We start from the raw sequence: 17,702 nt of genomic DNA, 5'->3' as shown, positions 1-17,702 counted from the left end.
GAATTGTCTGCAGGCTGGATGGCCCTCACATACAATAAATGGTGGAACATGCGAACCAGTGGCTGTGCATCTGGGGCTAGAAATGGGGGAACAGTCTTCAGGAAATCTCTTGTTTTTACATTGCAAAATGATCTACAGTTTTTGAAGATAAAGATGTGACCTAGCAGTTAACTTTGACTCTCTAAATGTACTCTTTCTGTATTTAGCTCCTAAAATTAAATTTGTTTCTTCATTCATTTCATACTGCTACTCTGATAGTCTTCAAGGAAAATGTGTCTTTTGGGGCACCTGGATGGTTCAGTTGGTTAAGCATCAGACTTAGGCTCAGGTCATGATCTCACGGTTCATGAGTTCAATCCCCACGTCCAGCTCTTTGCCTACAGCTTTGAGCCTGGAGCCAGCTTCGAATTCTGTGTCTCCCTCTCTCTGCCCCTCCCCTGCTCACATATATTCTCTCTCTCTCTCTCTCTCTCTCTCTCTCTCTCTCTGTCTCTTTTTGGATCGCTCGCTCTCTCTCAAAAATAAACATTTAAAAAATACAAAAAAATAAATTGTATCTTTTTAAAATACTTTTTCAGTTCTTGATACCTATGCTTTTTCTGGCCCTTCCAAGTCAATACTCAAACTATTGTGGAACTGTATTAGAAGGCACATGCTTAAACAATAATCAGATATCGGGAGCCTCAGGTTTTGTGCCCATGCTTCTTAATCACTAGATGACTTTGGGAACTATTAATTCCTTCCTTTAGGCTCAAGTCATTTCAGGTAAATGGAAGGAGAAATGTGGCTTTTGATTTCCTGGTGCAGAGTCATAAGCATTATTGCTGTGGAGGGTTCAGAGATTTTGCTAACTAAAGACATTATGGGATCATTTAGTGCCCACGTCTGTAAGGGAAGAGCTTTCCTGTCTCCCTCTAGTAATAAACAAGTGAATAAGAAGCAACATTAGCTTAATTCCATGAAAGAGCTTTTGGTTTCAAAGGAATCATATTTTGGTTTGGTGAGATGTGACTGAATTCTCCACAGCCTACATCCATCATTCTACAGACCATTGTTGATACAAACATCGGGCTTTCTGAGTTCTGCAGCCATGTTCTAGATGCTTGGGATACATCAGTGAACAAAACAAGGATCTTTACCCTCATGGAGCTTGTCTTCTAGAAGGAGATAGTAAATAACAAGCATAATAAAGAATTAAGATTTATAGGGTTTTAGAAAATGGTAATTGCTTTGGAAAAAAATGAACATTGTAGTTTAAGGGCATTGACAGTGTATGTATGAGTCAGGAGGCTGCAGAATTAAATAGCAAGGTAGATCTAATGAGGAAAAGTCTTTTTTTTGAGCGAAGACTTAGAGGAGATGAAGGAATGAGGAATATTGGAGGCAAATGCCATCCACGCTGAGGAAATAGCAAGTGCAAAGGTCCTAACGTAGGAGCTGCCAATCTGTTCTGCAAGTCCAGTGAAGACAGCGAGATGAGAGTTAATAACCCTTCGTTCTAACCCTCAGTGGGTGTTAGACTCCTCAAGTGTGACGAAATGACCATTTGCTTAATCCAGCTTGGCTGAATTGCCATCTGCAATTGTCTTGTTGCTAGGTGCCTCAGAATTTTGGTTATTCTTTACTGTAGGCCTTTTGCATTAATCCATTGCATTTTGGCACTTCATTTATTTTGTGCATTCTATTCAAAATGTGTACCTCCCTTCCAACGTTATTTTTTCTTGACTTGGTTTCTGTCTTCACCTTAATACAGTGAAATTGAGTTAGAGGTGAGGGCAGGATTTTCTATACTGTAGAAGAAAGAACTATTGGAAAAAAGTAGATTGAGTTAGGGGATACAGAGTTCAGAATCTGAAAGTAAGAAAAACCAGGCAAATCAGTTGTTAAGTTATAAGGGATTTAGGTCCAAGGTCCACAAAGTACATGTTATAGTAAATCAGTTGGGAATGGTACTCCATTCCCCCTTGCCTCTTCCTCCCCCCACCCCCAAGCATTTGGAAACAGAGAAGAGAAGGGTGTGTGTGTGTGTGTGTGTGTGTGTGTGTGTGTGTGTGTGTGTAAGGGTTGTCATGGTAACTAGGAAACTTCACTGGCATTTAGTGGGTAAGTGCTAAAATGCTTGTTACTGCCCTAAACAGTTTCACATAAGGAAGAAATATTTTGCCCCAAATGCCTACAACTATGCCACTGAGAAACGCAGCAAAAATACTGAGTACCAGCCTAGTCCAAGCTAGCAACAGAGTCCTAGAGAACTGGAGAAGGCAGTTTTCTGGAAGACTAAAGACTATGTTGTGGGTCAATAAGGGCAGCAAGGGGAGTTTCCTGTCTTAATGGCCTAGAAACTCTGTGATGAGTTCATGCTAATTGCCATTGTAGGGAACAAAGACTTCTAGATAAAGATACGTGTTTGTGTATACACATTTAAGACTGAGCTCAGCATCAGATGCTGTTAACCTCACCCTTAAATATGACCGCATGGTTACACATCAGAATTTCATGTTATGGTGATCCGGTATTGGTTAACCAAGTCATCTTTGGGAATACATTTTTAAATACTTAATTGGCTGGTTTCAGAATTCTAATCATTTCAAACTGGACATTGCACTCTTAAACTCGCAAAGTTGTTTTTAAAAGACTTCATGGCAAATACTCCTCTACAAATTCTCTTGAAAATGAGAATTTTATAATTTCCAAAAAAACTCAGAAATGAATATTGGCTATAGGTACCTTTTCTGGGTTATCTTAGGAATAAAACAGTCTTACATGCCAAAATGTCTGATTACTTAGAAATAAAATTATATGGAAAGGGGAGAAATAATTTTTTGAAAAAGAAAATTTTGGACAAGTATCAGGTCTCTTGTCTGTTTTGCACACTTCTGGATCCCCAGCACCAGGATACAAACACTAAATGATTATTTGTAATGAAGTGAATGAAATACCCTAGAGACAGAGCCTTGAGTTCCTGACCAGGACAAAAGGTTTAACACTACAGATGCATAATTCTCATCCTTTAAGGAAATAAAAAGGACCCATTTCTACGAAAGTACTTCTTGGTATTAACTTCAAAAGAAATTAATCAAATTGACACTTATGTAATAATTATTGATTTTAGGTAAAGATTATTAGTATATTCTAAAGAAAATGTATAAGTATTCTTAAAACTTTGCTAATTATTAATGATTCTGTAGTCTTTCGTAGTAGTAACTTTCTGGATCTATACCATGTTGGCCACCTGTGTCCCAGAGGAGGAGGCGGTGCAGAAGTCATACAGCGTGTTTGTAATGAAACCTAGATTGAACAGGGACCATGTAACTGTGCCTTCAGTGTCAGCAGGGAAGAAACTGATTGGCTAAGAAGGGCTGGCAGAAGCTGGACCCTAACTAGGTGGATTTTGGAGTCAGCATCATAAAGTCAGAATGGCACTGAACAACTGGATGAAGGATCAGGCCTAGAATAATAACAATAAAACATACTATTTAGTGTGAATTTTATCTGTGGCAAAGCAAAGTATTTATAGTCATTAAGATTTTGAAGGGAGAAAGATAAGGGTGGATTTTTAAAAAGCAAGAGTGGATAAATGGAAATCACTCCTGTCATACCCATTATTAATACTTAAATATGAGTAACACAGAATATCTTCTTTTTAGTATTATTTTTTTTATTTTAGAAAATACTAAATATTGTCGGGGCTTTCAGAAATTCAGTTTTAAAATTCAGTCTTCTGCATATGGTTTTCATTATAAGTTTTTGTTTTTGTTTTTTGTTTTTACTAAAGATGTCTTCCTTACAAGTTTATTTGGAGGGGGTAGGGAGAGAAAGAGAGGGAGGGAGGGAGGGAGAATCCCAAGTAGGTTCTGCACCTTCAATGCAGAGCCCAATGCCAGGCTCAAACTCAGGAATTGTGAGATCATGACCTGAGCTGGAATCAAGAGTTGGACGTTTAACTGACTGAGCCACCCAGGCATCCCTTTATTATAAACTTTTAAATTTCTTTGCGATAATATTTACAATCCTGTTATTTTTCAGTAACTTAATTATTCCTATTGAAGATGGACTACTTTAGTTCCTTTGATTACAAAAAAAAAATTAATAAGGACATAATTCCTAAAAAACTCTAATTCTTAGGAAAGGGACTAAGTCAGTATTATTCCTATAGGAATCTCTTGTCCAGTGATGTAACTTCATCCAAGGAGCAACAAAAAAATCCTTAAAGGAAATGATGACTAGCTTATGTATTAGATCACAGCCTCCCAACCTACATTATCCTCTGAACCAACAAACTATCTAAAATCCTCATAACTGTTTTCTGGAGCTAGGGAAAAGAGAAGCTAAGTAAGTAGAGGAGAGAATTGGAAATGAGGTAATTTAAAAAAAAAAAAGTTTGCACATTGCCTTAGATGAGTTTTCTTGCACTTTGGCTGTTTTAACTACTTAAACAGTAGTTAGGAGTTCAGTAGCCTGTTGTACAGATATTTCTTATATTTGGTTTATTCATCTGTTTGCTCAACTAAATTATTTGTTCTTTGAAAGCAGAGGTTTTTTGTTTCATCCCTGAATTCCCCTAGGCACATAGGAGAAGCTCACTAAGTTTTTACTAAATGAACTGACTCAGATGTTTTAGCTAGCAAACATGCTTACGGCAAGGCAGTAGCATTTCATCATGATATGAGAGTACTGATTTGTATTCTCACTGGGACCTGTACTTCCACTGATGTGGGCTATAGGGATGCTTATAGCAGAGCCAAAATATTTCTCAAGAAGCAATCCATGTGAGAAATATGTACTGTGTTGATACCTCAGAGTTTTATGCTACAAAAGATAGCAAGGATCTAGAAAGTATAAAAAGAAAATGCAGTCAGTTGTCTATATCAATTGTGAAGCAACTCAGGTCTGTATAACATCTGATTTGAAGTTATCTGAAGTTACATCATCTCATCCCTCCCCCCCCCCCCGCCTCCCTTCTGATTTGAAGTTATGTTATCTTTTAATGGACCAACCAGAAGGAATTGGCTAAAAATATGTTGCCCCAGGAATTGCCCTGCTTAATTGACTTTGGCATTTACCTTGTGTACACTTGAAGGTGGCTCCCACAAAGAAAGATTTGAATTTGGGTACATTTGATACTGAGTTTTTACTCTCAATAGTGTAACTATTGGTCCATGGTTTCTTCAAATATTTCTCAAGTTATGATAATGTAACCATATGATCTATTTGGAAGATGAGATACATATTTCTGTTGGCCAAAGCGGGGAGGTTAGGTTATCAGTTTATCCACATCTATAAAGTGTACAATATATTGAAAGTAAGTTTATGTTTGTGGGGTGGAGTGTGGAGTGAGCCAGTTTCTTTTTCTGAGCATGAAGTATGATTTAAAAGTCAACAATCAAGTTTTAGGTCTTAGCACATTGCTTTCTGCAGCTAGTAGAATGACTCCTTTCAAATCTTTTCCCCCTTCACAAAAAACTCCCTCTTTGACATTAGAGAACAAAAGTTCTTTGCTGTGGCCACCAAAGCCTTTTTTTTTTTCTTACCTCATGTAAGAAAGTAAGTACCCTTACTTTCAGGGGGTAAGGTTGCTCAAGGTATTTATTACTTTACTGATCTAGACTAGGAATGGACAGTTTTGTTTGTTTGTTTGTTTATTCTGTAAATGGCCAGATAGTAAATAGTGTAAGCATTGAGGGCCGTCTGGTCTATAGCAACAACTCAATTTAGTCCTTGTAACACAAAAGTTGTTAGCCACAGAAAACATGTAAATCAGTGGGTATGGCTGTGTTTCAATAAAATTTTATCTATAATGACTAAAATTTGAATGTCATATAATTTTCATTATATGTTACAAAATATCCTTCTTAAGATTTTTTTTAAATGAAAATACAGAAAGCATTCTTTTTTTTAATTTTTTATTTAAATTTCTTAAAAGTTTTAAAATTCCTGTTAGTTACCATACGGTGTAATATTAGTTTCAGGTGTACAATTTGGTGATTCAACACTTACATACAAAACCTGGTGCTCATCGCAACAAGTACCCTCCTTAACCCCCATCACTTATTTAACCCATCCCCCCCCCACCTCCCTTCTGGTAACCATCAGTTTGTTCTCTATAGTTAAGAGTGTGTTTCTTGGTTTGCCCCTCTCTCTTTTTCCCCATGCTTGTTTGTTTTGTTTCTTAAATTCCACATATGAGTGAAATCATATGGTATTTGTCTTTCTCTGACTGTTTTAATTTCGCTTATTAGCACAATGCTCTGTAGCTCCATCCACATTGTTGCAGATGGCAAGATTCCATTCTTTTTTTGTGGCTGAGTAATATTCCATTGTGGGTGTGGGTATGTGTGCATACATACACCCCCCCTCCACACACACACACACCACATCTTCTTTATCCATTTATCTATGGATGGACACTTGGGCTGTTTCCGTAGTTTGGCTATCGTAGATGCTGCTGCTATAAACATTGGGGTGCATGTATCCCTTTGAATTAGTATTTTTGTTTTCTTTGGGTAAATACCTAGTAGTGCAAAATTGCTAGATCATGGGTAGTTCTATTTTTAACTTTTTGAGGAACTACCATACTCGGTACTGTTTTCCAGAATGGCTACACCAGTTTGCATTGCATAAAACCTTTCTCACCTCATAGGCCATAACAAAACAGCTGTAATTTCTGGACCCTGGATCTAGACTTGTTGGAAGAATTATTGGTTTTGCTTGCTTGAAAGTTTCTTTTTTTCTCAATATAATTTTTGATGATATCTGTTAGTATCTTGAAGGAAACCAAATTATTTACCCTAAATAGCTTAAGTTTTTAAAGTAGGTTTCTTGCACTATGTGGTAGTGTTCCGTCTATTCCTTTTTATTAAGGTGAGTTCATTCTGTTTGTTTGGTGCTGGAAATACTAAAGTGAAGGAGAGAAGGGAAGTAAAGTGAAGGTCCAAGCAATTTATAATCTAGTGAGAAAAGGATCTCATTTAAAATGTACCCTGTACATGGCTAGGGTTTTACTGGGGGAGAGCATGTAAAATATAAGGAGTGGTGAAGCCGAAGGTAGCAGACAGGAATGCACAGCCTGTTGAGAAGGGGCTTATCTAGGACTGAGGGGAGCATAGATTTCTTGTTGTTGATGGCAAGAGATGAGGGAATAATAATTGGCACGTTGTAGAATGGATTACAAAACTGAGATGGAGCCAAGCAAATTAGAAGACTAGGCACCAGTTAGTTGGGAGCTGTTTCAGTCAGGTATGAACGAGACGATGAGGCTGTCACAAAGGGACGAGAAGTAGTGGAGGCCAGGTGAGCATTTTCTTTAGAGCCATAGTAAGCAAGTGACAACTAATATTAGAAATTTGGCCAAGGTTCTTAGGATCTGAAAGATGTAAATGAAATATGTGGGTAGTGAGGGAAATTAATTGACCACCTCCATCCTCTTCTCCCATTTATTAGGGAAGAGCAGAACTGACTACTTCAAGAATGAGTAAACAGTCAAAAAAAGATCAAAATATTCAGTAGTACAAAACAAGGGGAGCGCTGTTCTTAGGGGACAGAGAAAATACACATTTGTGGAAATGATTCATATCTAGGGAGAACAAGTAAATTTTATTGAAATATGCTTCAAATTTTCAATAAATGTGCATATTCTTTTACACTTGATCTTAGCCAAAAGGCCGAGAAGCGATGTGTGCATATTCTTTTGAAACAAAGTATGTAAGATGGTAGTTAAAAGACAGGTGAAAAGAATCCTGGCTGAGAATATAGGAAAAGATGAAGAAGGGTATGAATAAGAATTATAAGAAATTTAAATTCAATAGCTGAAGTGAAACATCTGTTAGAAGCAGTAAAGAGCATAATCAATAAAGCAGAAATTCAAAGTATAGATAGAGAGGACAGATTTCGAGGACTGTATAAATTGAGGTGATGGATATGATTAGAACCAACATCGCTAATATGGAACATTGAGATTATAGAAAGGAGATTGTGGAAGACAGGAGACCTCTTCATAAGGACCTTTGATTCTTTGGGAATTTAGATTTGAATTAGTAATCAGGTGAAACAAAACACATACATACACACATACATTTACAACGGTGAGCCCTTGACTCATGTCTTACCTTGATAAACATTTATGTGATGGTTATTCTCATAGTTTGTTTTAGAACTATTGAGAGAGAAAATGAAAGCAGATATTGAATCTTCTGAGAAGTAGCAGTCTATGGATTAGGTTATGAAACCAGGGAAAGGAGTGTGGTGGCTTTGCAAATAAAGAACAATGTAAACAACTTTATTTATTTATTCATTTATTTTTTAATGTTTGTTTGTTTATTTTTGAGAGAAAGGGAGTGTGTGTGCATGGGAGCAGGGGAGGGGCGGAGGGAGAGGGGGGATAGAAGATCTGAAGGGAGCTCTCTGCTGACTCGGAGTGCCTGATGTGGGGCTTGAACTCACCAACTGTGAGATCATGACTAGAGTCAAAGTCCAAAGCTTAACCAACCAAGCCACCCAGGTGCTCCTGTGAACAATGTAAACAACTTTGAAACATTGTGTGCAAAGAATCATCACAACTCCATAACTATTAGATATAGAGGTAAAAGAGTGAAAGCTTCTAAGTCTGGGATTTGAGAGAAGTCTGTAGTACATGCATAAGAACATATTAACAAAACCTGTTGGAAATGTAAAGAAAGGAGACTTTCATCAAAACAGAGGTAGATCGTGTGTGTGTGTGTGTGTGTGTGTGTGTGTGTGTGTGTGTGTGTGTAAAGAAAACATGAACAATTATCCTAACCAAATATGAAGTTAAACTGTGTTTGCATTATTGCTTTGGTATTAACATACTTAATTCACACCATAAACTACAAATACTTCTAGTTATACTGCGTTGTCCTCTACTGTACTTGAATAAACCTACTGTAGAATTTTACTTTTTGTGCTTTATTTGCAAGTTAACATTTTAATAATTATCATAAATAGTTACCTGATTTGCATATTCTGGTTCATAATCCAACTGTTCTGTGGATCAACCACAGTTCTCTTATTATTCATGCCAAGACTTCTATATTAGTCTGAAAATCTATCCTAGACTGCATTTCTGTTTCCAGTTTTCTGAGCTTTTTATAACTCTTAAGTATAGTGCTTTTTTAATCAAAAGATTGAATCATGCATGTGGTAGTATAATAATCTTTCTGACCCACTGTTATATGGAAGCTAATTTTTATTATTATATGTAGTATTTTTTAAACGTTTATAGCTCTATGAGCTTGATATTCAAGTGGTATTTAAGTGATCCATTATCATTTGTCCTTTCAGAATATATATTGAAATGAAAAATAGTTGGCCATTCATACTAAGAACTGAAAAATTTAGGAAATGTTATTTTTTGAGAATCAAATTACAAAATAGATAAAACAAAAAGATATAAAATAGATATGCTTAGGAGTGGTCATATTAGAGGGGCAGAATGAGAGACCATATTAAGAACTTGGCTGTTATGTAACTAATGATACTAAAATACCTAGAGAAACTTAATCTGTGAGAAGTAGGGTCTTCTGGAAATGGAAAGAAGGAAATATCGGTAATAACCATGTGAGCATTAGCTATAGAAGGAGCAATTGTTTTGGAAAACCACAGTGTTCTCAACAAGTATCTCCAAAGATGTAGAGGAATCAATGCGTCAAGTTGCAAGAAGCCATTAAAACTAGAGTCTTCTAGCCCCCTTTTACTATTGTATTTTTTTTTTTATCAATTTACATTCCGAAACGTTAACTCTCTAGGTAGTTTTTCTTACATGTAGAGACTGTACTGGTTAGACTTCCACAAATATCTGATTTTTATCATAGATCTTATTTTTTTTGGCTCCATATAATGCATTCATTTATTGGCATATATACTTTAATTTCTTATATGAACAGAATTGGCTAGAAGTACCTGACTACTAAAATCTGATGTACTGAAGAAGTCAGCCTTTAGGATTTAAAACTGAGTACTTACCACCAGAGTACAAATGTGAAATAGATAACATTCCATGAAGGCTAGTTAACTTTAACCCCAGGTGATATATTCCTGCTATATAATGTCATATAATCTGGTATATCCTGCTAGATTTTTTTTTATCCTGTCCTTGTCTGCTTTTGCTATGAATTTATGGGATCAATATTGCAAGGAAAACTCTATTTTTTTCTGAGGCATCGATCGTGCCTTCAGTTCCTCTGTTACCTGTGAATAGCGATTCTTATTCATTTATCCATGCCTTAACATTCTCCTTAAATACATGTAACTGCAGGTTAATGATAAAGTGTGCTGTATGGTATTTTTTTTTAATATTTGAACTATTCTCTATAAGCAAGTAGTATAGTGATAAATCTTTATCTTACTCCTATCTATATTCTCTACAGTGCCGCACAAAGTGTTTTAAGTCATTTGAATCAGACCACAATATATCTAAACCTAGCTACAAATAAATGTAATCATGAAATATTTTTCTCTGACCTAAATGTACTCACCCTTAAGGTAGACGTTGGGTCATCTCGTCTTGGTAGGGAGTTTGGTATGGCAGACATTAGTTAGCTGCCAACTTTGGCAGAAGGAAAGCATTAGTTTCTGTCCCAATGCCTGCCACATAGTAAGCATTAGCTGAACATTTGATGGATGAGTGAACTTACATGGAAAGTTATATGGTAAACTTTGAAAACTATAATACATGAAGTTAAATGAAAATAGGATGGCTTCTGGTTTCTGATCAGAGATGCGGAGAGTTGGAAAAAAACTCAGTCCCAGTTTTAAAATAAAAAGGTGGACAAACAACAAGTTCACAGCTTTTCTTTAACCCATTGAGTGCTGAAATGGCAGGGCAGTGAATCTAGGCTCAGAATCTAAGGAGAGATACTCTTTTTTTACAGAGAGAAGCAAAGTACAAGTACTGATTTACCTGGGCAAGACACAATCAGACACTCACAGAAAGAATTCAGCTAAAATGATTGTTGTATTGGTGGAGGCCAAGTGTGTACTGGTGAGGAAAGGTGAAACTCCTGGTGGGCACAAAAATAGGAGGACCCCAAACTCCTATGTAGATTTTTCTTCATGAACCCCATCAGCCAATAAAAGAAAATCTCCCCTTGGTGAAGGACTGGAGGATGACAACAGCAGCCACTGCAGGAGGAACAATAAACTCCACCTGGACTCCTCTTCCCCTTTTCTGTTATAGAACAAAGCCATATTCTGTTGGGGGAGGTGCAACAATTGTTGCCTTAGGACACTGGTGGAATCTCTTTGTAACTGTGGGATCGGAACAAGAGGAAAAACTCTCAAGCCCTGGGGGAGGGGCAGGAATATCTATAGGAACCAGAACTATACCAAGGGAGAGGAAGGACTAAAAAGGCATATGCATGAGATCAGGGACACAGTGGTTAACAAAGACTAAGTCTTGATCAGAAGATCAAAGAACACTCTCCCCTATTTTTTTACTCCCTGCTGCCAGGATAGCAAGTGTCAAATAGTAAGTAACTTACAAGAGACAGATCTTTTCTGAGCACAAAGCCTTAGAACTAAGTGTGGAGCAGTTAGAAGAATGAAAAAATATTCTTATGGCAAACTGAATTCCCCATCCCCAACACAAGGTATCACTGTAGAAACTTGTGGTCTGTGGTGCATTAGGTGTGGCCATAGCAATGACAGACTTCAAACCTAGCTTAACTCCTAGTTAACATTAATTCAAACCCCTGTGCTAAAAGGCCTAATGGAAATGTATACTCATTTCGAAGCCTAAAATTGCCTTAGTCTTTACTATCATATGATGACATGTAATACGTATGATCTTTATACGTGAACTTACACATGATGACAGTAATACGTAAGATCTTTAATAAAATTTACAAAGCATATGAAAAAGCAAGAAAAAAAATATATATACTTCGAAGAGACAAAGCAGTCATCAAAACTAGACATAACAGTGACACATGTTAAAACTGTGTCACAAGGTATTTTTGAGTAACTAGGAATTACATGTTAAAAGCTCTTGTGGAAAACCTGGACAGCATGAAAGATCAGGTGGTTAATTTCAGCAGAGATAGTGTTGAAAAATATATCAAAAATTGAGTGGAAATCCTAGAAATGTTTCTAAGGTATTTTTTTAAATTAAAAAAAATTTTTTAATGTTTATTTATTTTGAGAGAGAGACACACACACAGAATCTAAAGCAGGCTTCAGGCTCTGAGCTGTTAACACAGAGCCTGACGTGGGGCTCGAACTCATGAATTGTGAGATCATGACTGGAGCTGAAGTCAGAGGCTTAACTGTAAAGTCTATTTATTTACTTTGAGACAGAGAGAGAGAGGGGCGGGGGGATGCATGTGGGGGAGGGACAGAGAAAGTTGAAGAGAAAGAATCCTAAGCAGACTGGGCACTGACAGTGCGTAGCCTAACGTGGGGCTTGAACTTATGAACCATTAGATCATGTCCTAAGCCGAGATCGAGTTAGATGCTTAACTGACTGAGCCACCCAGGTGCCCTTGGAAATCATAGAAATTTAAAACACAGGGTGGTCTGGGTGGTTCAGTCGGTTAAGTGTCCAACTTTTGCTCAGGTCATGATCTCACAGTTCGTGAGTTCTAGCCCCGTGTCCGGTTCTTTGCCAACAGCTCGGAACCTGGATCCTGCTTCAGATTCTGTGTCTCCCTCTCTATCTCTCTGTCACTCCCTGGTCACACTCTGTCTGTCTGCCTCTCTCAAACAAAAACAAAAACAAAAACAAAAAAAACCAAAACATTAAAAAGAATTAAATTTAAAAAAGAAATTTAAAACACAGTAACAGAGATGGAGAATGCTTGTGACAGGATCATAAGTAGAATTGACACAGACAAAAAAGAACCAGCAAATGGGAAGATACATCAACAGAAATTACCCAAATTGAAACACAATGAGAAGTAAGAATTAAATAAACACCCAAGAACCATGAGACGATATCAAACGGTACATGTCATTGGAATCCCATAAGAAGGGAGGTAGAGAAGAAATATTTGAAGAAATAATGGCCAATAATTTTTCCAAATTAATGATAGACACTAAACTACAGATCCAAGAGGCTCAGACAACATAAAGTGGAATAATACAGAAAATAAAAATAATTTTAAAATGTAGTCATGTTCAGACATAAAAACAAACAAAAATTCTTAAAGGTAACCAGAAAAAAATTTTTTGATATAGCAATAATAGAAAGCTAATACAAAAATGCAGAGTAAGAACCAGGTAAGAATTAGAGCAGATTTCTCTTCAGAAAACATGGAAGCCGGAAGATCATAGAGTGACAACTTTAATGTTGCTGAAGGTGGGGAAAAACTTGTGAAACCAGAATTCTATACCTAATAGAAATATCTTTCAAAAAAATGAAGTGGTAAAGTTTTTTTTAGATAAGCAAAACCATGGGGATTTTTTTATTAGCAGACAATGCTGTAAGGAATGTTAAAGGGGCATTGTCAGGCAGAAGGTACATGACAGGGCAAAGGCACTTGGATCTGTACAAAGGAAAGAGCATTGGAAGTAGAGTAAATGGAGGTAAAATTTTTTTCCTTATTTTAATTGCTCAAAAATGTGACTGTATAAAGCAAAAATAGTAGCAATATATAGTATTTATAGCATATGTAAAAGTAAAATACATGGTAACAGTAGTACAAAAAATTAGAAGAATTGGGAATATACTGTTGTAAGGTTCTGACACTACACATGACTATGTAATGCTGCTTGTAGATTCTGATTAATTAAATATAATATGGTAAGCCTAGAGCAGGGGTCAGGAAACATTTTCTTAAAGGATAATATAATTTATATTTAACCACTTGTGTTATGATCTCAGTTGCAACTACTCAGCTCTTCCATCATAGTATATAAACAAATGGTCAAGTTTTAGTAAAAATTCACGGAAACAGTTTACTGGCCCATAGGCTGTGGTTTTTCAGTCCTTACTCTAGAGCATCCATTAAATAAAAATGTAATACAGAGGCATAAATGATAATTCAGTAGGGGAGTTCAAATAGAACCATAAAATATCCTCAACTCCAAAGAAGGCATAAAATGAGGGAAAAAGACAATAGATGGAACAGATAGACAACAGATATGTGAATTCATCTATAGCAATGCACATTAATATGAGTAGTCTAAACACACCAGTTAAAAGGCAAAGATTGTCAGAAATATTTTTGAAAGAAAGAAGCAATTATATGCTGTCTACAAGATACTTTAAATAAAAAGATGTGGTAGGCTGAATAAAATCCCCACCCCACCCCCAATATTTCTATACTCTAATCTCCAAAACCTGTGAATATGTTATCTAACATGGATGTTTTTAAAGGTTATACATTTAGATCAGAAAGGTATTAGGGATTTTCTGGTTAGGCCCAGTCTAATCCTGAGTCCCTAATGGCTTAGAACCCTTACAACTGCAGTTAGAGAAAAGCAACAATAGAAGGTGTGGGAGAGAAAGTGTGAAAGGGATTAGGTCCATTGCTGCAGCTTTGAAGATGGAGGGAGGCAGGAAATTTGGGTGGCCTCTAGAAGGTGGGAACAGTTCTCTACTTACAGGTTTTAAGGGATTGGGGACCTCAGTTCCTGGGGAATTGACTTATTTGAACAACTGAGTAAGAAAACAGATTTTCCCTAGAGCTTCTAATAAGGTATAGAGCCTTGCCCACACCTTAATTTTAGCCCAATGAGAGCTGTATTAGAATTCTGACCTACAGAACTGTTAAGATAATGTATTTGTGTTGTTTCAAGCTTCTAAGCTTGCGATTGTTTGCTATGGCAACAACGGAAAACTAACACAGATAACTTAGGTCAAAAATAAAAGGGTGGAGAAAGATACATCATGAAAACACTTAACAAGTGGGCTGGAGTAACTGTTAATATCAAACGAAGTAGACTTCAGAACAAGGATTATTATAAGGGACAAAAAGAGACATTGCGTATTATGTCTGGCCTATTTCTGTTTGCTAATGTTTTTGAGGTTCAGCCATGTTGTAGGCATGTATTAGTACTGCATTCCTTTTTTTTCCCCCCCAGGTGAATAGTATTCCACTGTGTGGATATTCATTTTCTGTTTATTCAGTGGTTAATGCATATTTATGTGGCTTCAGGTTTGGGATTGTCATAACAATTTTGCTTTACGCATTTGAACACAGATCTTAATGTATACATACATATGTTTTCATTTTTGTTGGATAGATTCTCGGAGAATTGTTGGGTCATATAGTAAATTTATTAACTTTTGAAGAAACTAGCATACTGTTTTCCAAAGTGGCTGCAGTATTTTATATTCATAGTAGCAATGTATGAGGGCTACAGTTTCTCCACACCATCACCATTTTCTGTCTTTTTGTTTATCGCTACTTTTGGGGCGGGATTTAGCCATTGTTACCATTGTTCTAGTCTATGGGAAAGAAAGGAAGCTAATGTAGGGCATCAGGTGTTTTTTTTTTTGTTTTTTTTTTTTTAATCACTCGTGCCTCCGCATTGTGAAATACAGTCTGTAGCTGGGTTGCCATATGCCCAACAAAAAGGGGGAAACATATTTGGGGCAACAGTCAGTACTCTGTAATACTTAAATACAGAATATCTAATTCACAAAATGTAGCTGTTCATCTTTCAGGCACTGACTTTCATCACATTACAGTTCTATATGGATGTCTAGGGTGAGCAGCATTAGGAATATATTTACTTATTGGTGGTTTATAATATGCTGTAATGCTGTGAAAATCAACTATTGTTTAAAATTCTGTGCAGCCATTGAAGGTTGTTTTACAGTAGTATTAAACGTATATTGTATGCAAATTTTAGAATATATAGTGCATTTCATTAAAAATTTAAAGAAATCTGTCAAAATATTAACAACAGAATTATAGGCGGCTTTTCATTTTCTTTCTTATATGAATCTGCACTTGAAAGTTTTCCAGAGAATCATGTATGAGTTTTGTAATCTTTATCAATTTGTATTAATTTAGTAACTTTGTTAGTACTTTTCCCTCAACCTATTTAGTTTTGTATCTTAAGGCAGCCAGGGAAAGAGTTATGCACGAAGATATTTACCATAGTGTTACTAAGAATTAGGTAACTACTTTAAATACAGAAATATCCAGTGATAGGAGAATGGTTAAATAAATATAAAACATTCATTGATTACTATATGTTATGCAGCCATTTAAAATTTTCTTGTAGTTTGTTTTTTTAATTTTTTTTTTAACATTTATTTATTATTGAGAGACACAGAGCATGAGCAGGGGAGGGGGAGAGAGAGGGGGAGACACAGAATCTGAAGCAGGCTCCAGGCTATGAGCTGTCAGCACAGAGCCCGAAGCGGGGCTCCAACCCATAGACTGTGAGATCATGACCTGAGCCGAAGTCAGACGCTCAACCAACTGAGCCACCCAGGCGCCCCAATAGTTTTTAAAATAATATGGGAGAAGTGCTTACACTTCTAATACATGAAATAATAAAACACAAAATTGTTTGTATAGTGTGTGATTTCAACTTTACAGAAAAAAAGAGAAAATATTTCCCCCCATGTAATTATAGTATAGGTGGTTTTTCCTTTATTTCTTTCCTTCTTTTTTTTTTCAAAATCTTTTTTGCTGGTCTTTATCTTAATAATTTCTCTCAATGTGTACAAGTTTTTAAGGTATATGTATTTTTAATGGAAAAATGAAATATATCTAAGAAATGAAAGAAAAGATGAATGTGGGAAGGAGTGAGATTAATTTCCACATTCTGTTGTAATCTTATTCTTCATTTAGATAATTCTTACATTTGTTCTTTATGCTGCAACTGTATTTGAATATATCTGCAAAGATAATTAGATTATATTGACGATTTAGATAATGTGATACTGATAATGTTTTAAAGTTTATTTATTTATTTTGGCAGGGGGAGGGAGGGAGAGAGAGGGAGCTTTCTTGTTCATTGACTTGTTCTTCTGTCAGCTCCATGTTGATTTTGAGCCCATCTATTGATTTTTTTTAAATTTCAGATACTGTACTTTATAGTTTAAAATTTTTAATTTCATTCTTTTTAATAGTTTCTTTTTCTTTTTTCTTTTACTGTGAATGTCTGTCTTTCAAGAGTGTGCTTCTTGGCAAAAAGTTATATAGTAGGTTCTTTAAATCTTTGTTGATTCCAGCATCTAAATTATCTCGGGGTTAATTATATTATATGGCAAAAATTGGCCAGAATTTTCTCATTCTTGATATATCAAGTAATTTTGGATTGTGTCGTGAACATTTTGAATATTTCATTTCAAAACTCTAGATCTTGTTAAGTCTCCCCAGAGAAATCTTTTTGTGTTTGTTTGTTTCTTTTCTCCTTTCTTTCTTCCCTTTTTCTTTCCTCTCCCACCCCTCCTCCCACAGCCAACACAGTTAGGTTCATACTACAAGTTTGGCCTTACTTTCTGTGGTGGTGATGGTGGTTTCAATGTCAGTTTTTATTTTATTTTATTTTATTTTATTTTATTTTATTTTATTTTATTATTTTATTTTATTTGTTTTTAATGTTTATTTTTGACAGAGAGAGAGAGTGTGCGCAGGCGCCAGCAAGAACTTGAGGGAGGCCGAGTGGGGGAGGGGCAGAGGGAGGGAGACACAGAATCCGAAACAGGCTCCAGGCTCCCAGCTGTTAGCACAGAGCCCGAAGAGGCTCGAACTCACGAACAGCAAGATCATGACCTGAGCCAAAGT

General features: G+C 36.2%; 1 protein-coding gene and 1 pseudogene across 11 annotated transcripts in view; one reads left to right on the top strand and one right to left on the bottom strand.

Annotated features, from left to right (window-relative positions):
* Positions 1-17,702, top strand: part of TBC1D5 (TBC1 domain family member 5) — a 548,599-nt gene that overhangs the window by 244,988 nt on the left and 285,909 nt on the right. The gene's annotated exons all lie outside the window — the stretch shown is intronic.
* Positions 7,532-7,673, bottom strand: LOC122492560 (annotated as a pseudogene).

Source organism: Prionailurus bengalensis, chromosome C2, assembly GCF_016509475.1.
Source record: "Prionailurus bengalensis isolate Pbe53 chromosome C2, Fcat_Pben_1.1_paternal_pri, whole genome shotgun sequence".
Classification (NCBI taxonomy): Eukaryota; Metazoa; Chordata; class Mammalia; order Carnivora; family Felidae; genus Prionailurus; species Prionailurus bengalensis.
This window is presented reverse-complemented; position numbering and strand designations above follow the sequence as displayed.